General features: G+C 50.0%; 6 pseudogenes; all 6 read left to right on the top strand.

The window, feature by feature from the left end:
• The first annotated feature begins 768 nt into the window (after window positions 1–768).
• Window positions 769–887, top strand: LOC143998805 (5S ribosomal RNA; annotated as a pseudogene).
• Window positions 888–989: 102 nt separating this feature from the next.
• On the top strand, window positions 990–1,108 carry LOC144000108 (5S ribosomal RNA; annotated as a pseudogene).
• Window positions 1,109–1,475: 367 nt separating this feature from the next.
• Window positions 1,476–1,594, top strand: LOC143998910 (5S ribosomal RNA; annotated as a pseudogene).
• Window positions 1,595–4,731: 3,137 nt separating this feature from the next.
• Window positions 4,732–4,850, top strand: LOC143998909 (5S ribosomal RNA; annotated as a pseudogene).
• Window positions 4,851–6,385: 1,535 nt separating this feature from the next.
• LOC143998551 (5S ribosomal RNA) lies at window positions 6,386–6,504 on the top strand (annotated as a pseudogene).
• Window positions 6,505–6,829: 325 nt separating this feature from the next.
• Window positions 6,830–6,948, top strand: LOC143998821 (5S ribosomal RNA; annotated as a pseudogene).
• The last annotated feature ends 15,893 nt before the right edge of the window (window positions 6,949–22,841 follow it).

Raw genomic sequence — 22,841 nt, 5'->3', positions numbered from 1 at the left:
TGAAAGTGCCCGATCTTGTCTGATCTCGGAGGCTAAGCATTGTCGGGCCTGATTAGTAGCAGGTGCCGTAGGCTTCTTTTTATGTTGTTGGCGTTGACATGTTTTTTTTTTCCGCTTGTTTCCCAAGGTGACCATCTTGGCATTTGTCAAGAGGGCTGAGAGAGCCCAAAGAAATCTCCTACGGCCACATCACCCTGAAAGCGCCAGATCTTATCTGATCTCAGAGGCTAAGCAGGGTCCGGCCTGGATAGTACCTAATTACAGGTGCCGTAGGAATCTTTTTATATTGTTGGCTTTGACCTGTTTTTTTTCCGCTTGTTTCCCAAGGTGACCATTTTAGCATCTGTCAAGAGTTTTGAGTATGTCCCGAAGCGTTCGCCTAAGGCCCCATCACCCTGAAAGCGCCCGATCTCAGAGGCTAAGCAGGGTCAGGGTCAGATGGGAGACCGCCAGGGTCTATGTTGTTGGCGTTGACCTGTTTTTTTTCACTTTTTTCCCAAGATGACCATCTTGGCATTTGTTAAGAGGGTTGAGAGTGTCTGAATAGAACACCTATGGCCACATCACCCTGAAAGCGCACAATCTCATATGATCTCAGAGGCCTAGCAGTGTACGGCCTGGTTAATACCTGTATGGGAGACCATCTGTGAATACCAGGTGCCGTAGGCTTCTTTTTATGTTGTTGGTGTTGACCTGTTTATTGTTGCTTGTTTCCCAAGGTGACCATCTTGGCGTTTAACAAGAGGGTCGAGAGTGCCCAAAGAGATCACCTACGGCCCCATCACCCTGAAAGCACCCGATCTTGTCTGATCTCGGAGGCTAAGCAGTGTCAGGCCTGGTTAATACCAGGATGGGAGAACGTCTGGGAATAACAGGTGCCGTAGGCTTCTTTTTATGTTATTGGCCTTGACCTGGTTTTTTTTTTCACTTGTTTCCCAAGGTGACCATCTTGGCATTTGTCAAGAGGGTTGAGAGTACCCGAAGAGATCACCTACGGCCCCATCACCCTGAAAGCGCCCAATCTTGTCTGATCTCGGAGGCTAAACAGTGTCGGGCCTGGTTAGTACCTGGATGGGAGACCGCCTGGGAATACCAGGTGCCATAGGCTTCTATTTATGTTGTTGGCTTTGACCTGTTTTTTTCACTTGTTTCTCAAGGCGACCATCTTGGCGTTTGTCAAGAGGGTTGGAGAGAATGCTTACGGCCACATCACCCTGAAAGCACCCGATCTCATCTGATTTCAGAGGTTAAGCAGTGTCAGGCCTGGTTAGTACCTGAATGGGAGACTGCCTGGAAAGACCAGATGCCATAGAAGGATCTGGCCTGGTTAGTGTCTTGATTGGGAGATCACCTGGGAATACCGGATACCGTAGGCTTCTTTTTATGTTGTTGGCTTTGACCTGTTTTTTTTAGCTTGTTTCCCAAGGTGAGCATCTTGGCCTTTGTCAAGAGGCTTCAGAGTGCCCAAAGAGAGTGCCTACGGCCAAATCACCCTGAGAGAGCCCAATCTCATCTGATCTCGTGGGCTAAGCAGCGATGGGCCTGGTTAGTACCTGGATGGGAGACAGCCTGGGAATACCAGGTGCTGTAGGCTTCTCATTATGTTGTCGGCGTTGACCTGTTTTTTTTCCCTTTTTTCCCAAGGTGACCATCTTGGCATTTGTCAAGAGGGTTGAGAGTGCACAAAGAAATTGCCTACGGGCACAACACCCTGAAAGCGCCCAATCTCTTCTGGTCTCAGAGGCTATGCAGGGTTGGGCCTGGTTTGTACCTGGATGGGAGACCACCTGGGTTTTCCAGATGCCGCAGGCTTCTCATTATGTTGTCGGCGTTGACCTGTTTTTTTTCGCTTGTTTCCCAAAGTGATCACCTTGGCATTTGTCAAGAGGGTTGAGAGTGCCTAAATAGATCGCTTACAGCAGCATCACCCTGAAAGCACCCTATCTCTTCTGATCTCGGAGGCTAAGAAGGGTTGGGCCTAGTTAGTACTTGAATGGGAGACGGCCTTGGAATACCAGGTGCCGTATTCTTCTTTTCATGTTAGTGGCGTTAACCTGTTTTTTTCCGCTTGTTTCCCAGGGTGACTATCTTGGCATTTTTCAAGAGGGATGAGAGTGCCCAAAGAGATTGCCTATGGGCACATCACCCTGAAAGCACCCAATCTCCTCTGATCTCAGAGGCTAGAAAGGGTCGCGCTTGGTAATACCTGGATGGGAGACCGCCTGGGAATACTAGGTGCTGTAGGCTTCTTTTTATGTTGTTGGCGTTGACTTGATTTTTTGTTTGCTTCCCAAGGTGACCATCTTGGCGTTTGTCAAGAGGGATGAACGTGCCTGAAAAAAATCTACTATGGCTGCATCACCCTGAAAGAGCCCAATCTCATTTGATCTCAGAGGCTAAGCAGGGTTGGGACCTGGTTAGTACCTGGATGGGAGACCGCCTGGGATTTCTCAATGCCATAGGCTTTTTTTTTAAGTTGTTGGCATTGACTTCATTTTTTTTTGCTTGTTTCCCAAGGTGACGATCTTGGCGTTTGTCAAGAGGGTTGAAAGTGCCTGAAGGGATTGCCTTCAATGAGTCTGGCTTCCATCAATCATAATGATTCAAGGCACGGATAAAGTACAAGAATTTTTGTGTTATGCATCGGATCTCTGTCCAGAAGTCCACCAAGCTGGGGCAGGACCAAAAAATGTGGAGCAATGTGCCCTCTTCTTCTCCACACCTCCAGCATATGTTTGAGGAAGAGGGGAATTATTTATGCAGCTTTGATGGTGTCAAATACCACCTGGTGAGAAGTTTAAAATTTGTCTCCTGTATCTTCGTGCACAGCGAGGTTTTGAGAGCCAAAGTGATAATGCGTTGTCTCTGTGCTGGGGAAAACGAGCAATTAAGGTCCTTTTCCCAGTTGGACAGACAGGTTAAGTGTGGGTGATCTGTTTGAGAGAGAATGTGGACCAAAGGGCCTTCGCTCCTGCATAGAGTCTCAAACTGCGTCTGAGGGTGGGCGAAAGTTTGAGTATTGGGGATGGAATGGAGAAAATTATGTTGTTGCGCCGCTCTCCAAAACGGCAGTTGGAAAAGCCCTGTCGGATCTGTTAGGGTTGAGAAAGAAGGCCATTTTCCATCAATGACGAATTTAGACGCATGGTCTAGGTTGGAATTTCTAAGTGGGTCCCCGGTTCAAAGTTCGGATGGTCACGTATAGGGAATAGGGGGGAAGTCAAAGACGTGAGTGTGTTTTGGGTAGCGATCAGGTGACTGACTTTCAATGAAGCCCCTATAGTGGGATGTGACGTCAATTCTGTGGGTAAATCCTTATAGCACCACATGGCGCTTCTTAGCGGAATTCGGGAGTAAGATTGTCCTAGTTGCACCCAGAGCTTAGAAAGTTTGTTTCCATTCCAGTCCAATACACGCCCCAGATGGGAGGCCAGGTAGTAGCATCGCAAGTCAGGGAGAACCAACCCTCCCTGTTGTTTAGACAATGTCAGCTGTGACCACTTAAGTCTGGGATTTTTGTGGGCCCAGTTAAATTGAGTGAGCAGGGATTGAGCTTGCTTAAAAAACGGGACTGGACTTTGGATCAGGAGAGCTTGGAAAAGATAGGTACATTTAGGGAGTATGTTCATTTTAATGAGATTGCATCTCCTGAACCAGGAATGGAGGCCAGAATGCCACCCGTGAAGCAAACTGCAGATCTTAGTGACAAGGGGTGGGGGGAAGTTCAACATAAACGTACGCGCGATGTCCGGTGGAATGTAAGTACCTAAGTACTTAAGGGCTGTATGGGTCCATTTAAATCGAAAATTGGACTGCAAGTCTAGTAACGTTTGCGGGGGGACTGTGACCCCCATGGCCTCTGATTTCAAGAAGTATCCCGTATATCTGGAATTCCCGAAGGAGATTTGGCAAGGAAACTCTGGGATTCTTCAACGAGAACAGCATGTCATCCACGTAGGCAGATATCTTGCACTCAATAGTACCCATTTGGAGTCCCGTTATGTCTGAGTTTTGTCGAATTGTGGAGAGAAAGGGTTCCAATGACAGTGCGAATAATAGGGGTGACAGGGGGCAACCCTGTCTGGTCCCATTCCCGATGTCATGGGGAGATGAGAGCACCCCATTCGCTTTGAGTTGAGCTGAAGGGCGTGAGTATATCTTACTTATACATGCCAGCATCCGTTCACTCAGACCTATATGGCGAAGGACCGAGAACATGAATGTCCATTTTACCCGATCAAAAGCCTTCTCGGCATCAGTACTCACGAAAAGACAAGGGGTCCCAGATGACTTTGGCTAAACAGTGTCGGGCCTGGTTAGTACCTGGATGGGAGACCGCCTGGGAATACCAGGTGCCATAGGCTTCTATTTATGTTGTTGGCTTTGACCTGTTTTTTTCACTTGTTTCTCAAGGCGACCATCTTGGCGTTTGTCAAGAGGGTTGGAGAGAATGCTTACGGCCACATCACCCTGAAAGCACCCGATCTCATCTGATTTCAGAGGTTAAGCAGTGTCAGGCCTGGTTAGTACCTGAATGGGAGACTGCCTGGAAAGACCAGATGCCATAGAAGGATCTGGCCTGGTTAGTGTCTTGATTGGGAGATCACCTGGGAATACCGGATACCGTAGGCTTCTTTTTATGTTGTTGGCTTTGACCTGTTTTTTTTAGCTTGTTTCCCAAGGTGAGCATCTTGGCCTTTGTCAAGAGGCTTCAGAGTGCCCAAAGAGAGTGCCTACGGCCAAATCACCCTGAGAGAGCCCAATCTCATCTGATCTCGTGGGCTAAGCAGCGATGGGCCTGGTTAGTACCTGGATGGGAGACAGCCTGGGAATACCAGGTGCTGTAGGCTTCTCATTATGTTGTCGGCGTTGACCTGTTTTTTTTCCCTTTTTTCCCAAGGTGACCATCTTGGCATTTGTCAAGAGGGTTGAGAGTGCACAAAGAAATTGCCTACGGGCACAACACCCTGAAAGCGCCCAATCTCTTCTGGTCTCAGAGGCTATGCAGGGTTGGGCCTGGTTTGTACCTGGATGGGAGACCACCTGGGTTTTCCAGATGCCGCAGGCTTCTCATTATGTTGTCGGCGTTGACCTGTTTTTTTTCGCTTGTTTCCCAAAGTGATCACCTTGGCATTTGTCAAGAGGGTTGAGAGTGCCTAAATAGATCGCTTACAGCAGCATCACCCTGAAAGCACCCTATCTCTTCTGATCTCGGAGGCTAAGAAGGGTTGGGCCTAGTTAGTACTTGAATGGGAGACGGCCTTGGAATACCAGGTGCCGTATTCTTCTTTTCATGTTAGTGGCGTTAACCTGTTTTTTTCCGCTTGTTTCCCAGGGTGACTATCTTGGCATTTTTCAAGAGGGATGAGAGTGCCCAAAGAGATTGCCTATGGGCACATCACCCTGAAAGCACCCAATCTCCTCTGATCTCAGAGGCTAGAAAGGGTCGCGCTTGGTAATACCTGGATGGGAGACCGCCTGGGAATACTAGGTGCTGTAGGCTTCTTTTTATGTTGTTGGCGTTGACTTGATTTTTTGTTTGCTTCCCAAGGTGACCATCTTGGCGTTTGTCAAGAGGGATGAACGTGCCTGAAAAAAATCTACTATGGCTGCATCACCCTGAAAGAGCCCAATCTCATTTGATCTCAGAGGCTAAGCAGGGTTGGGACCTGGTTAGTACCTGGATGGGAGACCGCCTGGGATTTCTCAATGCCATAGGCTTTTTTTTTAAGTTGTTGGCATTGACTTCATTGTTTTTTGCTTGTTTCCCAAGGTGACGATCTTGGCGTTTGTCAAGAGGGTTGAAAGTGCCTGAAGGGATTGCCTACGGGCACATCACCCTGAAAGCACCTGATCTCGTTTGATGTTGGAGGCTAAGAAGAGTCTGGCCTTGTTAGTACGTGGATGGGAGACCGCCTGGGAATACCATACCAATACCCAATACCTGGTAATACCCAATACCTGGGCTTCTTTTTATGTTGTTGGCTTTGACCTGTTTTTTTCACTTGTTTCTCAAGGCGACCATCTTGGCGTTTGTCAAGAGGGTTGAGAGTGCCCAAAGAGATCGCTTACAGCAGCATCACCCTGAAAGAGCCCTATCTCTTCTCATCTCTGAGGCTAAGAAGTGTTGGGCCTAGTTAGTACCTGTATGGGAGATGGCGTTGGAATACCAGGTGCCGTATTCTTCTTTTTATGTTGTTGACATTGACCTGTCTTTTTTCGCAAGGTTGGGCCTTGCTAGTACCTGGATTGGAGACCACCTGGGAATACTAGGTGCTGCAGGCTTCTTTTTATGTTGTTGGCGTTGACTTGTTTTTGTTTTGTTTGTTTACCAAGGTGACCATCTTGGTGTTTGTCAAGAGGGTTGAGAGTGCCTGAAGAGCTTGCCTATGGCCACATAACCCTGAAAGCACCAGATCTCGTCTGATCTCAGAGACTAAACAGGGTTGGGCCTTGTTAATACCTGGATGGGAGACCACCTGGGAATACTAGGTGCTGTAGACTTCTTCTTATGTTGTTGGCGTTAACTTGTTTTTTTTTGTTTGTTTCCCAAAGTGACCATCTTGGCGTTAGTCAAGAGGGTTGAGAGTGCCTGAAGAAATCTCATACGGCCACATCACCCTGTATGAGCCCAATCTCATCTGATCTCAGAGGCTAAGCAGGGTTGGGACCAGTTTAATCCCTGGATGGGAGACCGCCTGGGATTTCCAGATGCTGTAGGCTTCTTGTTATGTTGTTATGTTGTTGCCGTTGACCTATTTTTTTCCGCTGGTTCCCAAGGTGACCATCTTGGCATTTGTCAAGAGAGTTGAGAGTGCCTGAAGATATTGGCTACGGCCACATCACCCTGAATCTGTTCCATCTCATCTGATCTTGGAGGCTAAGCAGGGTTGGGCCTGGTTAATGCCTGGATGGGAGACCGCCTGGGAATACCAGGTGTCGTAGGCTTCGTTTTTTTTTTCTCCAAACAGGGGAAGACGGTCCCCCGAGTACATAATGCAACAGAGAAATACAGAGCAAAAAGCAGCTGAACAATACTTGATACAGGTATATTTCGCAAATGTGAGTCTGGCTTCCATCAATCATAATGATTCAAGGCACGGATAAAGTACAAGAATTTTTGTGTTATGCATCGGATCTCTGTCCAGAAGTCCACCAAGCTGGGGCAGGACCAAAAAATGTGGAGCAATGTGCCCTCTTCTTCTCCACACCTCCAGCATATGTTTGAGGAAGAGGGGAATTATTTATGCAGCTTTGATGGTGTCAAATACCACCTGGTGAGAAGTTTAAAATTTGTCTCCTGTATCTTCGTGCATAGCGAGGTTTTGAGAGCCAAAGTGATAATGCGTTGTCTCTGTGCTGGGGAAAACGAGCAATTAAGGTCCTTTTCCCAGTTGGACAGACAGGTTAAGTGTGGGTGATCTGTTTGAGAGAGAATGTGGACCAAAGGGCCTTCGCTCCTGCATAGAGTCTCAAACTGCGTCTGAGGGTGGGCGAAAGTTTGAGTATTGGGGATGGAATGGAGAAAATTATGTTGTTGCGCCGCTCTCCAAAACGGCAGTTGGAAAAGCCCTGTCGGATCTGTTAGGGTTGAGAAAGAAGGCCATTTTCCATCAATGACGAATTTAGACGCATGGTCTAGGTTGGAATTTCTAAGTGGGTCCCCGGTTCAAAGTTCGGATGGTCACGTATAGGGAATAGGGGGGAAGTCAAAGACGTGAGTGTGTTTTGGGTAGCGATCAGGTGACTGACTTTCAATGAAGCCCCTATAGTGGGATGTGACGTCAATTCTGTGGGTAAATCCTTATAGCACCACATGGCGCTTCTTAGCGGAATTCGGGAGTAAGATTGTCCTAGTTGCACCCAGAGCTTAGAAAGTTTGTTTCCATTCCAGTCCAATACACGCCCCAGATGGGAGGCCAGGTAGTAGCATCGCAAGTCAGGGAGAACCAACCCTCCCTGTTGTTTAGACAATGTCAGCTGTGACCACTTAAGTCTGGGATTTTTGTGGGCCCAGTTAAATTGAGTGAGCAGGGATTGAGCTTGCTTAAAAAACGGGACTGGACTTTGGATCAGGAGAGCTTGGAAAAGATAGGTACATTTAGGGAGTATGTTCATTTTAATGAGATTGCATCTCCTGAACCAGGAATGGAGGCCAGAATGCCACCCGTGAAGCAAACTGCAGATCTTAGTGACAAGGGGTGGGGGGAAGTTCAACATAAACGTACGCGCGATGTCCGGTGGAATGTAAGTACCTAAGTACTTAAGGGCTGTATGGGTCCATTTAAATCGAAAATTGGACTGCAAGTCTAGTAACGTTTGCGGGGGGACTGTGACCCCCATGGCCTCTGATTTCAAGAAGTATCCCGTATATCTGGAATTCCCGAAGGAGATTTGGCAAGGAAACTCTGGGATTCTTCAACGAGAACAGCATGTCATCCACGTAGGCAGATATCTTGCACTCAATAGTACCCATTTGGAGTCCCGTTATGTCTGAGTTTTGTCGAATTGTGGAGAGAAAGGGTTCCAATGACAGTGCGAATAATAGGGGTGACAGGGGGCAACCCTGTCTGGTCCCATTCCCGATGTCATGGGGAGATGAGAGCACCCCATTCGCTTTGAGTTGAGCTGAAGGGCGTGAGTATATCTTACTTATACATGCCAGCATCCGTTCACTCAGACCTATATGGCGAAGGACCGAGAACATGAATGTCCATTTGACCCGATCAAAAGCCTTCTCGGCATCAGTACTCACGAAAAGACAAGGGGTCCCAGATGACTTTGCTTTATGGACCAGGGTAAGCACCTTAATGGTGTTGTCCCTATCTTCCCTGGTGGGAATAAAACCTAACTGGTTAATATGTATAAGGGACTGCAAGTGCTGTGCCAATCACGTGGCGAGGATTTTAGAGAATCGTTTTAGGACCGAATTTAGGAGGGAAATGGGTCTGTAGCTCCCACATAGGCCCGGGTCTTTGCCCTCCTTAGGTATCAACGAGATGTGGGCTCTAAGGGTATCCTCAGGAAAATCCCCATTCGAACTCAGAGTATTAAATAAATTCACCAAGCGCGGGCCGAGAATAGGGAGGAAGGTCATATAGTATTGTGCGGTATATCCGTCAGGGCCCGGAGCCTTACCCACCTTCGGAGGTCCCTGGACTTCTTCCAGTGTGATCGGGTCCTCCAAGTACTCCTGTGATTCTGATGAGAGGGTTGGTAGACCAGAACCGGTTACATATCTGTCTATATTGTCCTGTCCGGACCCTGAATCGGGCAGGTTGTAGAGATCAGAGTAACATTTTTCAAAGACTTTGGCTATTTGGGTTGGGGTAGAGGCCCTCTGGCCATTCTCATCTATCAACTGTGGTATGTAAGAGGCAGATTTCAACTCCTTTACCGACCTGGCTAAGATTTTTCCGCATTTGTCCCCTGACTCCTACGTCAGTTTACGACAAAACTGGAGTGCCGCTTTCGCTTTATAATGAAGTAGGTCAGTAATCTGGGTACGGAGTGTCCCCAATTCAATCTCTAAGGTCCGTGAGGGGGCATGTTTATGTTTTGCTTCCACAGAGGCAAGTTCACAAAACAGATTAGCAAGCTGGTCCTTCTGTGTTCGTTTGATGCGTGCCCCATGCCTGATAAGTACCCTGCGGAGTACTGACTTGTGAGCATCCCAAATTATCCCCAGGTCGCAGTCCTGCGTTTAGTTTTCTTGGAAATAAATGTCCAATTCCCTGGTCACATCTGCTAAAACTTCCGGTATCTGGAGGAGGCTCTCATTAAGGTGCCAGAATAGAGACCTAGGTGAGGGGTTCCTAGAGAGGGTGTAGGTAAGGGCTACAGGAGCGTGGTCGGACCAAGTAATATGGCCGATGGTGGAAGAGCTCACCAAGTGCAGTTGGTCATGTGGAATCAAGAAGAAGTCTATCCTCAAGTATGATTTGTGAGGGGAAGAGCAAAAAGAGTAGTCCCTTTATCCGGAGTGTTGCAGACACCAGACATCAACTTATTGGTCATTCAGTAAACACTTAGTAATCCGCGTTCTAGAGGAAATGAGGAGCGAGGAGCAAGAGACAGAAGTGTCAACCGATGGCGAAAGGGGACATTAAAGTCCCCACCTAATATCAACTGGCTCTCCCGAAAGTCACATAATCTGTGCAGGGTAGTTCTGAGGAATGTGTCTTGGTGATCATTGGGAGCGTACACAGTGGCAAATGTAAAAAGGAGCTCTCCAATGTAGCCCCTAAGAAAAAGATATCGGCCCCCAGGGTCCACCAGAGAATCGTGGAGAACCGAGGGGAGCCTGCTAGAGATCAGAATGGAGATTCCCTTGGTCTTAGAGGAGGGGTTTGTAGAGTGGTAGACCTTAGCGAAGGATCTTGACCGTAGAAAGGGGAGGCTAGTAGTTTTTAAAATGTGTTTCTTGTATAAAGGCCACATCAGTACAGGAAGTCTTCAGTTCTCACAGGAGGATCCACCGTTTTTCAGAGGAGTTCAGTCCCTTAACGTTTAGAGAGGTGACCTTGACTGAGTCTGCCATCGCTCCTCGGGGAGGGGAAGGGGGACGTCAGAGAAAAGCAAAGAAAGTTGAACCAAGGTAGGTATTGGGTAGGTAATGGATGGCGGGAACTAAGGGGGAGAAAGGAAGGGCAAATGGAAGGAAAGGTAAGGGGAAAAAGAGGCCGGGCACCTCAACCCCAGGGGGAGAGGGAAATTAAGGGTTGTCCGCACTCAACAGTACAGGAATTGTATACTAAAACAGCACAATTATGCTATAGCGTTTACCAGATGTACACTGGGTTTAAAGCGCCGTCCTACTTGGGTTGGTGGGTAGACAGGTCGGAGAGGGAGCCCCCGAAACCCAGTCCCCCCAGTCCCAGCAGTGGTAAATGTCACGTCTGATACCGGAATGCAAATAAAAGACAATCAGTAACATCATAGAACCAAAAAACAATAGTATAATCAAAACAGAGGTAGAGCATAGAACTGTCAGCACTGAGGGGTCTCCTCAGCTCGCCCCAAACGTAGGCATGCACGAGGGAGCCCGTCACAACAGAAAAGGCATCACAGAATGGGATCCACCACCCCCCGTCCAATACCCGAAAAGCACATGCAGCCCCCGAACAAATGTATTTCTCCCTTTGGCAGATTGTCCTCTCCTTACCCCCTCTCCTCCGTCCACGCCCCGGGGGAAAAGGGGGAGGGAAGGGGGGGAAATAGGGGGGTAAGGGGAGAAAGGGGGAGTGAAAGGGGGGAGGGAAGGAGGTAAGGGAAGGAGGTAAGGGAAGGAGGTAAGGGAGGGAAGGGGGGAGGGAAGGGGGGGCAGCAAGGAAGAGGGGACAAACATGCGGAAATGTCAAGTCCTTTAGCGCATTCACACCAGCAACCACCCGGACCCCATAAGTTTCAACTCCTCCCCTCCATGGTCACCACATCAAGATGAAAGAGGAGCAGCCCTGGTCGGTGCATGGAGAATCCGGCAGGGAAGGGGCTGGGGCCACCATCCCTCCATCCAACGGGAGACTTCACCCGACCAGCAGTTCTGGGGCCCGCCAATTAGTGTCTCTCCTGCATCGACATCGGGGGCTGTGTAGAGCATCCAGAGAGAGGCTGGGACCGCCCAAACAGTAAGGGGTAAATCCTCCAGGGGGGGTCCAGAGTCAAACTGGAGGGAAGCAGTGTCTCGTACCAATAGGCTCAATAAATAAGTCATCCAGGGTGTCCCCGAAAGCTGCAGAAGGCAATGTCGGCAAAGAGTAGGTTGAGGCCAGAGGGGGGGGGACGTGGGGCGCAACCAGGGAGAGGGGACACATATGCGGGAATGTCAAGCCCTTCCAGTACAGAGCACTAGGTATCACTCAGACCCCCCAAAGTGCAACTCCCCCCTCTAAGGTCAAGACTCCAGAAGGGAAGATGAGCCGCCCTGGTCTGTACATGAAAGAACCTGCTGCCAAGGAGTTGGGGCCATCATCCCTTCCTCCAATGGGAGATGCCACCGGCATGACAGCCCCGTGTCCTGTCAAGTGGTGCCCCTCTGACAATGTTGTCGGGGTATATGTGGAGCATCCAGGGGGAGGCAGAGACCACCCAAACAGTGAGGGGTAAAGCCTCCAAGGGGACCGGTGCCAGACAGGAGGATAGCGGTGTCTGTTACAAGTGTAAAGGCTGACTGCAGGGTAAGCCTGTATTTGTAGGAGGAGTCAGGCTGCATAAAGCCTGCCCTCCTCTGCCTCCTTCTCGTTGGACGTCGGCTCTCGTGTGGCTGACGTCACTTCCGGCGGGTCGGAGGAGGATGTCATTCTGCTGCTCTGGCGCTCATGGATGGGATGCTTTTGGCCCCGCCAGCTCCGTTTGTGGGCATCTGTGGGTGGGGGGGCAGCGTCTGTCTGCACGGGGAGCCTTCCTCCCGCCCGCCTCCTTCTCCGGCTGCTTCTGCTGGAGGGGAGGGGGGTGGGGGTTTTCTGTCTCAGGCTCCTCCTTGTCGCCCACCCGCCTCCTTCTCCCGCTGTACCAGCCACAGGCTTCCCCCGTGTGGTGCTGGGGGGGGCGCGCTTCACCCGCCGGCGGCTGTCTGCACGGGGGAGGCTTTCTCCCGCCCGCCTCGGCGGGAGGGAGGTTTTCTCTCCCAGGCTTCCCTCTGTGATTCTGCCATGAGCGTTTGTCCACTGGGGGGCTTGCACCCGCCGATTCTCCTGGCGGGGGGAGGGGAGGTTTTTGGCCACGCTGGCTCCCCCTCCCCCCCACTCACGTGCAGAGCGCCTGCCGGTTCTCCTGGAAAGGGGGAGGTGAGCGGTCATCGCCGGCTTCCCTTCCCCCCCTCACGTGTGCAGAGTACCGGCTGGTTTCTCCTGGTGAGGGGAAGTTGTTCAGCCGCCGCCACCGGCTCCCCCTCTCCCCTCACATGTGTTCCAGCCTGGTGGGGGTTGGAAGCAAGTTTGTGCTTGTTCCGCCGGGGGGAGCATGCTTCGCCTGGAGAGGGGGGGTTTTGTCTGCGGGGTTGCCACTTCTCCTGCCTGCCCCCTTCTCCCGGTGTTCCGCCGGGGGAGGGGGTTGTCTGCCGGTCGGTTGCCACAGGGGAGCCTTCTCCCGCCGCCTCCCTCTGGCTGCCGGGCTGTGGGGGGGAGGGTGACAGCTCTTATGCTCCTATCATGAATATTAGCCAATATGACAGGTAATAAATTGGTGCAGATTGTATAAAACAGGCCTTCTCCCGCCCGTCTCCCTCTGGCTGCCCCGGGCCGTGGGGGAGGGGGGTGTCTGCTGCGCCCCGCCTGGGCTCCACCTGGCGGGCCTCCCCTCCCCCGCCTAAACTCCACGGGTGGTTGCGGGGGAGCCGCTTCTCCCGTCCGCCCGCTGGGAGGGGGGAATGCTTCACCTGCAGAGGGGGGGTTTTGTCCGCAGGTGGCTGCGGGGGTGATACTTCTGCCGCCCGCCCCCTTCTCCCGGTATTCCGCCGGGGGGAGGACGCGTTAGCCTGCCGGGTGGCTGTGGGGGAACCGTTTCTCCCGCCTCCTTCTTCTCCCTGTGTTCCACCGGGGGGAGGACGCCCCCCGCCTGGGCTCCCTCCCTGCCTGAGCTCCACGTGGCGTGCCCCCCCGCCTGAGCTCCACATGGCATGCCCCCCCGCCTGAGCTCCAAGTGGCGTGCACCCCTCCCCCGCCTGAGCTCCACGTGGCGTGCACCCCTCCCCCGCCTGAGCTCCACGTGGCGTGCACCCCCCCGCCTGAGCTCCACGTTGCATGCACCCCCCGTCTGAGCTCCACGTGGCGTGCACCCCCCCGCCAGAGCTCCACATGGCGTGCCCACCCCCCCGCCTGAGCTCCACGTGGCGTGCCCACCCCCCCCTGCCTGAGCTCCATGTGGCGTGCCCCCCCGCCTGAGCTCCATGTGGCGTGCCCCCCGCCTGAACTCCACGTGGCGTGCCCCCCCGCCTGAGCTCCATGTGGCGTGCCCCCCCGCTTGAGCTGCACGTGGTGTGCCCCCCTGCCAGAGCTCCACGTGGAGTTCTGGTGCATTAATATTCTCGTACATTAATATTCTCGTGCCATTCATGTTCTCGTGCTATTCACGGTTTTCTCATGCAGATTTACGTTCTGGTGCATTTTATGGTTTTCCCATGCGATTCGGTCCCATGCGTTTCCGATCTCAGGCCATTCACATTTTCATAGCGGTCACGTTCTCAAAGCAGTTACGTTGTCATGCATTTGCATCTTCTTGCAGTTGCGTTTTTCATGCATTTGCGTTTTCATGCATTTGCGTTTTCATGCATTTGCATCTTCGAGCAGTTGCGTTTCTCGAGCAGTTGCGTTTTCTCGAGGAGTTGCGTTTTCTCGAGCAGTTGCGTTTCTCAGGCAGTTGCGTTTTCATGCAGTTGCGTTTTTCAAGCAGTTGCGTTTCTCAAGCAGTTGCGTTTCTCAGGCAGTTGCATCTTCTTGCAGTTGCGTTTCTCAGGCAGTTGCGTTTCTCAGGCAGTTGCATCTTCAGGCAGTTGCGTTTCTCAGGCAGTTGCATCTTCAGGCATTTGCGTTTCTTGCATTTGCGTTTCTTGCATTTGCGTTTTCATGCAGTTATGTTTTTGTTTCGTTTTACGTTTTCATGCAGTTATGTTCTCGTTCGTTTACATTCTTATGCAGTTATGTTCTCGTTTCGTTTTCCGTTCTCATTCGATTTGACGTTCTCATGCTTGTTGGTTTCAAGCACGTTGCTTACGGTTCTTACGCAATTTTGTTTTTCATGCGATTTGGGTCTCTCATGTGATTTACTTTTCTTACGAAGTTGTTGTTTCTCATACAATTGATGGTTTTGCATGCAATTTTACGGTTTCTCATGCAATTGCGTTTCTCGTGCGTTTCGCAGGCAGTTGGCAGTTTTTAAACGATGTACAGTTCTTACGCATTTATGGTTCTCATGAATTTATGGTTCTCAGGCATGTTAAATTTCTCATGCAATTTACGTATCAGATGTAATTTACGTGTCTCACGCAACTTCTTGCATTTCCCATGTTTCTGACATTTCCCCATGTTTTATAGCGTTTTCTGACGTATTCCCATGGTACAGTTGACGGTTCATGCAACTACGGTTTCTCGTGCTTTTTTATGGTTTCTCTCGCTTTCCAGGTTTTTCTCTCGCTTTCCAGGTTTTCTCTCACTTTCCAGGTTTTCTCTAGCTTTCCAGATTTCTCTATCGTGTTTCCAGCGTTATGCGTTTTGCATTTCATGTTTTGCGTTCTCATGCAGTTATGTCCTCGTTTCATTTTACGTTCTCATGCTCTCATGTCCTCGTTTCGTTTTACGTTCTCATGCACTCATGTCCTCGTTTCGTTTTACGTTCTCATGCACTCATGTCCTCGTTTCATTTTGCGTTCTCATGCACTCATGTCCTTGTTTCGTTTTACGTTCTCATGCACTCATGTCCTCGTTTCGTTTTACGTTCTCATGCACTCATGTTCTCGTTTCGTTTTAACGTTCTCATACACTCATGTTCTCGTTTCGTTTTAACGTTCTCATACACTCATGTTCTCGTTTCGGTTACATTGGTGTTTCATGAAGTTACGGTTCTTACGCAATTTTGTTTTTCATGCGATTTAGGTCTCTCATGTGATTTACATATGAAGTTGGTATTTCTCATACATTTGATGGTTTTCCATGCAATTTTACGGTTTCTCATACAATTGCGTTCTCGTGTGTTTTTGCTGGCAGTTGACGGTTTTTGAACGACTTACAGTTCTTACGCTTTTATGGTTCTCATGAATTTATGGTTATCAGGTTTTTACGTTTCTCATGCAATTCACGTATCGGGTGTAATGTTCGTGGCTGTTATTTACGTGATGCAACTTCTTGTGTTTCCCTTGTTTCTGACGTTTCCCCATGTTTTTCTAGCATTTTCTGGCGTATTTCCATGGTTTTTGACGTATTCACATGTTTCCTTACGTTTTTTCCTGTGTTTCCTTCCGTATTTCCCATGTGCCGCACGTTTCATGTCTTATGCCTTTCATGTCATTACCCTTGTGTAATTTCATGATTCTCAGGCTTTTTTATGTTCCTCATGCTTGTTAGTGTCGGATGTATTGTACGTGTCTGATGCTATTTACGTGTTTCATGCATCTTCTTGCGTTTCCCATGTTTCTTTTGTTTCTCGTGTTTTCTTGCCTTTTCTCGTGTTTCTTACATATTCCTATATGCCGCACGTTTCATGTCTTATGCTTTTCTTTTCTCTTGTGTACCCCCCAGGGTTTCTCTCTTGTGTTTTTCATCGATTTGCGTTTCTTGTGCAACCTGCATTTCCTAGGCAGGTCGTGTTTTCTAGCAACCGCGGTTCTTAAGCCGCTCACAGTGATCAGTTCACGCTACTCATGTTTTCGTTCAGTCACGTTTCCTTATCACAGGTTTCGTTCTTGTCGCAGGTATTTTTTGTCTGATCACGATTCTCTCGCTAGTTGTGTTCCTGATCAGTTGGGTGCCATTCCTCACTATTTATTTTAATTTCCTAGCTGCGTCCGGCCAGGAGTTGCCCTGGGGTATAGAAAGTTTGGTTAGTCAGTTTTCACTGATCCACAGTTTCTACTGGCTCAGGGACTTTCGTGGATCACGGGGCCTGGGCAAGTATCTGTAGGCTCGGGTCTCAGAAGCAGGTTCCAGTTACGCACTTTCTTTTCAGTTCCAGATGTGGTAGATTGGTTTCCATTTGGTTGGCACTTCAGCCTTGATCATTGGGTTTTGTTTTAAATTCCAGGAAGGCCCATGACACTGCTTGGCATGTTTCCAGGTTAGGTTTCCAGTCCTGATGGTGAAACATCTAGTTCCTTTTTGCTTTTCTGTTTTGTTTTAGTTTCCTTTTTTTTGCCTCCTCCAGCTGGTATCAGCCTTCAGCACTTTCTGGGCGTATCCAGTTAAGTCCCAGTATTTCATGATGAATGATCTGTCAGGTGGTTTTATTTTCTGATTTTCCGTTTGAAGCCATCCAGGTCTCCAGCAGTGGGGACTCCCTGCTGTGCTTAGCTGACTTTCCATTGTGGGTTTCGTTTATCTTGCGTTGGTCGCTGGGTTGGGCTCAAGGGGGTGCTATAGCTGGCCTTGTGGTTCCTGAAGCTAGGGGAGGGGCTACTGCCTTTCTTAGCGTTTCCTTCTCTGCGGCAAAGGCATAACTCATTTGCCGCCACTCCAGGTTAGACGTTATTCACTGGGTCATCTGGTTGTTGAGCTTTCTTCCTACTGTGTTATTTTTTGCCCCCTTTTAGGCATACTGACCACGTGACCTTTGGCACACTTCAGGTCTTTGTTTCCTTGTTGCTCTTTGTTCCTTTCCTCACCATCCACAGAGTGACTCTGAGTACAAGTGTAAAGGCTGACCGCAGGGTAAGCCTGTATTTGTAGGAGGAGTCAGGCTGCATAAAGCCTGCCCTCCTCTGCCTCCTTCTCGTTGGACGTCGGCTCTCGTGTCCCACCCACCCATTCCCTTTTTCTGTTAATTTCATTCTTTACATTTCATACTTGGGTATGCCCCCTTTTAGGCATACTGACCACGTGACCTTTGGCACACTTCAGGTCTTTGTTTCCTTGTTGCTCTTTGTTCCTTTCCTCACCATCCACAGAGTGACTCTGAGTACAAGTTGGTTAATTAGACAAGTCATCCAGTGTGTTCCTGTGAGCAGCGGAAGGAAAGGTTGGTAAGGATTATGAATGGGTGGGGGCCAGGGAAGTGCTGTATGGGTCCATTTAAATCGAGAATTGGACTGCAAGTCTAGTAACATTTGCGGGGGGACTACGACCCCCATGGCCTCCGATTTCAAGAAGTATCCCGTATATCTGGAATTCCCGAAGGAGATTTGGCAAGGAAACTCTGGGATTCGTCAGCGAGAACAGCATGTCATCCACGCAGGCAGATATCTTGCACTCAATAGTACCCATTTGGAGTCCCGTTATGTCTGAGTTTTGTCGAATTGTGGAGAGAAAGGGCTCCAATGACAGTGCGAATAATAGGGGCGACAGGGGGCAACCCTGTCTGGTCACATTCCCGATGTCAAGGGGAGATGAGAGCACCCCATTCGCTTTGAGTTGAGCTGAAGGGCGTGAGTATATCTTACTTATCCATGCCAGCATCCGTTCACTCAGACCTATATGGCGAGGGACCGAGAACATGAATGTCCATTTGACCCGATCAAAAGCCTTCTCGGCATCAGTACTCACGAAAAGACAAGGGGTCCCAGATGACTTTGCTTTATAGACCAGGGTAAGCACCTTAATGGTGTTGTCCCTATCTTCCCTGGTGTGAATAAAACCTAAGGCCGCGTACACACGCGGGGACTGTTCGCTCAACTTTGTCCGCTGAACAGTGTTTCGGCGGACAGTCCGCTCGTGTGTGGGCTTTCAGCGGACAGTTTCAGCGGACAGTCTGACGAACAAAGTTTTTCGGAAATTCCGAAAAACTGTCCGCTGAAACTTGGTTTGAGCGGACAGTCCGCCCGTGTGTAGGCTTGTTCGTCAAACTAAGTCTCGCGCATGCTCAGAAAGAATTTACACGCCGAAGGTTGCATTGCAGTGTATAGGACGTCGTTTTCTAGTCCCGTCGTACGTGCCGTTCACGTCATCACGCACGGTTTCAGCGGACTGTTCGTTCGTCGTGTGTGGGCAAGTCCGTCCATGCTAATTTTGAGCGGACTGTCCGCTGAAACTGTTTGACGAACAAAGTTGAGTGAACAGTCCCCGCGTGTGTACGCAGCCTAACTGGTCAAAATGTATAAGGGACTGCAAGTGCTGTGCCAATCACGTGGCGAGGATTTTAGAGAATAGTTTTAGGACCGAATTTAGGAGGGAAATGGGTCTGTAGCTCCCACATAGGCCCGGGTCTTTGCCCTCCTTAGGTATCAACGAGATGTGGGCTCTAAGGGTATCCGTAGGAAAATCCCCATTCGAGCTCAGAGTATTAAATAAATTCACCAAGCGCGGGCCGAGAATAGGGAGGAAGGTCTTATAGTATTGTGCGGTATATCCGTCAGGGCCCAGAGCCTTACCCACCTTCGGAGGTCCCACGGCCATCTGGACTTCTTCCAGTGTGATCGGGTCCTCCAAGTACTCCCGTGATTCCGATGAGAGGGTTGGTAGACCAGAATCGGTTACATATCTGTCTATATTGTCCTGTCCGGACCCTGAATCGGGCAGGTTGTAGAGATCAGAGTAACATTTTTCAAAGACTTTGGATATTTGGGTTGGGGTAGAGGCCCTCTGGCCATTCTCATCTATCAACTGTGGTATGTAAGAGGCAGATTTCAACTCATTTACCGACCTGGCTAAGATTTTTCCGCATTTGTGCCCTGACTCCTACGTCAGTTTACGACAAAACTGGAGTGCCGCTTTCGCTTTATAATGGAGTAGGTCAGTAATCTGGGTACGGAGTGTCCCCAATTCAATCTCTAAGGTCCGTGACGGGGCATGTTTATGTTTCGCTTCCACAGAGGCAAGTTCACAAAACAGATTAGCAAGCTGTTCATTCCGTGTTCGTTTGATGCGTGCCCCGTGCCTGATAAATACCCTGTGGAGTACTGACTGTGAGCCTCCCAAATTATCTCCGGGTCGCAGTCCTGCGTTTAGTTTTCTTGGAAATAAAGGTCAAATTCCCTGATCACATCTGCTAAAACTTCCGGTATCTGGAGGAGGCTCTCATTAAGGTGCCAGAATAGAGACCTAGGTGAGGGGTTCCTAAAGAGGGTGTAGGTAAGGGCTACAGGAGCGTGGTCGGACCAAGTAATAAGGCCGATGGAGGAAGAGCTCACCAAGTGCAGTTGGTCATGTGGAATCAAGAAGAAGTCTATCCTCAAGTATGATTTGTGAGGGGAAGAGCAAAAAGAGTAGTCCCTTTATCTGGAGTGTTGCAGACACCAGACATCAACTAATTGGTCATTCAGTAAACACTTAGTAATCCGCTTTCTAGAGGAAATGAGGAGCGAGGAGCAAGAGGCAGAAGTGTCAACCGATGGCGAAAGGGGACATTAAAGTCCCCACCTAATATCAACTGGCCCTCCCGAAAGTCACATAATCTGTGCAGGGTAGTTCTGAGGAATGTGTCTTGGTGATCATTGGGAGCGTACACAGTGGCAAATGTAAAAAGGAGCTCTCCAATGTGGCCCCTAAGAAAAAGATATCGGCCCCCAGGGTCCACCAGAGAATCCTGGAGAACCGAGGGGAGTCTGCTAGAGATCAGAATGGAGATTCCCTTGGTCTTAGAGGAGGGGTTAGTAGAGTGGTAGACCTTAGCGAAGGATCTTGACCATAGAAAGGGGAGGCTAGTATTTTTAAAATGTGTTTCTTGTATAAAGGCCACATCAGTACAGGAAGTCTTCAGTTCTCACAGGAGGATCCACCATTTTTCAGAGGAGTTCAGTCCCTTAACGTTTAGAGAGGTGACCTTGACTGAGTCTGCCATCGCTCCTCGGGGAGGGGAAGGGGGACGTCCGAGAAAAGCAAAGAAAGTTTAACCAAGGTAGGTATTGGGTAGGTAATGGATGGCGGGAACTAAGGGGGAGAAAGGAAGGGCAAATGGAAGGAAAGGTATGGGGAAAAAGAGGCCGGGCACCTCAACCCCAGGGGGAGAGGGAAATTAAGGGTTGTCCGCACTCAACAGTACAGGAATTGTATACTAAAACAGCACAATTATGCTATAGCGCTTACCAGATGTACACTGGGTTTAAAGCGCCGTCCTACTTGGGTTGGTGGGTAGACAGGTCGGAGAGGGAGCCCCCGGATCCCAGTCCCCCCAGTCCCGGCAGTGGTAAATGTCACGTCTGATGCCAGTATGCAAATAAAAGACAATCAGTAACATCATAGAAACCAAAAAACAATAGTATAATCAAAACAGAGGTAGAGCATAGAACTGTCAGCACTGAGGGGTCTCCTCAGCTCGCCCTAAACATAGGCATGCATGAGGGAGCCCGTCACAACAGAAAAGGCATCACAGAATGGGATCCACCACCCACCGTCCCATACCCCAAAAGTACATGCAGCCCCCGAACAAATGCATTTCTCCCTTTGGCAGATTGTCCTCTCCTTACCCCCTCTCCTCCTTCCACGCCCCGGGGGAAAAGGGGGAGGGAAGGGGGGAAAAGAGGGGGGAAAGGGGGGAAAGGGGAGGGAAAGGGGTGAGGGAAGGGGGGAGGGAAGGGAAGGAGGTAAGGGAGGGAAGGGGGGAGGGAAGGGGGGGCAGCAAGGGAGAGGGGACAAACATGTGGAAATGTCAAGTCCTTTAGAGCACTCACACCAGCAACCACCCGGACCCCATAAGTTTAAACTCCTCCCCTCCATGGTCACCACATCAAGATGAAAGAGGAGCAGCCCTGGTCGGTGCATGGAGAATCCGGCAGGCAAGGGGCTGGGGCCGACATCCCTCCATCCAACGGGAGACTTCACCCGAGCAGCAGTTCTGGGGCCCGCCAATTAGTGTCTCTCCTGCATCGCCATCGGGGGCTGTGTAGAGCATCCAGAGGGAGGCTGGGACCACCCAAACAGTAAGGGGTAAATCCTCCAGGGGGGTCCAGAGTCAAACTGGAGGGAAGCAGTGTCTCGTACCAATAGGCTCAATAAATAAGTCATCCAGGGAGTCCCCGAAAGCTGCAGAAGGCAATGTCGGCAAAGAGTAGGTGGGGGCCAGAGGGTGGGAGACGAGGGGCGCAACCAGGGAGAGGGGACACATATGCGGGAATGTCAAGCCCTTCCAGTACAGCGCACTAGGTATCACTCAGACCCCCCAAAGTGCAACTCCCCCCTCTAAGGTCAAGACTCCAGAAGGGAAGATGAGCCGCCCTGGTCTGTACATGAAAGAACCTGCTGCCAAGGGGTTGGGGCCATCATCCCTTCCTCCAATGGGAGATGCCACCGGCATGACAGCCCCGTGTCCTGTCAAGTGGTGCCCCTCTGACAATGTCGTTGGGGTATATGTGGAGCATCCAGGGGGAGGCAGGGACCACCCAAACAGTGAGGGGTAAAGCCTCCAAGGGGACCGGTGTCAGACAGGAGGACAGTGGTGTCTTGTACAAGTTGGTTAATTAGACAAGTCATCCAGTGTGTTCCTGTGAGCAGCGGAAGGAAAGGTCGGTAAGGATTATGAATGGGTGGGGGCCAGGGAAGTGCTGGATGGGTCCATTTAAATCAAAAATTGGACTGCAAGTCTAGTAACGTTTGCGGGGGGACTGCGACCCCCATGGCCTCTGATTTCAAGAAGTATCCCGTATATCTGGAATTCCCGAAGGAGATTTGGCAAGGAAACTCTGGGATTCGTCAGCGAGAACAGCATGTCATCCACATAGGCAGATATCTTGCAGTCAATAGTACCCATTTGGAGTCCCGTTATGTCTGAGTTTTGTCGAATTGTGGAGAGAAAGGGTTCCAATCACAGTGCGAATAATAGGGGCGACAGGGGGCAACCCTGTCTGGTCCCATTCCCGATGTCAAGGGGAGATGAGAGCACCCCATTCGCTTTGAGTTGAGCTGAAGGGCGTGAGTATATCTTACTTATCCATGCCAGCATCCGTTCACTCAGACCTATATGGCGAAGGACCGAGAACATGAATGTCCATTTGACCCGATCAAAAGCCTTCTCGGCATCAGTACTCACGAAAAGACAAGGGGTCCCAGATGACTTTGCTTTATGGACCAGGGTAAGCACCTTAATGGTGTTGTCCCTATCTTCCCTGGTGGGAATAAAACCTAACTGGTCAATATGTATAAGGGACTGCAAGTGCTGTGCCTATCACGTGGCGAGGATTTTAGAGAATCGTTTTAGGACCGAATTTAGGAGGGAAATGGGTCTGTAGCTCCCACATAGGCCCGGGTCTTTGCCCTCCTTAGGTATCA

The sequence above is a fragment of the Lithobates pipiens genome, unplaced genomic scaffold, assembly GCF_037356315.1.
Source record: "Lithobates pipiens isolate NorthernLeopardFrog02 unplaced genomic scaffold, aLitPip1_a1.2 Scaffold_19, whole genome shotgun sequence".
In the NCBI taxonomy this organism is placed as follows: domain Eukaryota; kingdom Metazoa; phylum Chordata; class Amphibia; order Anura; family Ranidae; genus Lithobates; species Lithobates pipiens.
This window is presented reverse-complemented; position numbering and strand designations above follow the sequence as displayed.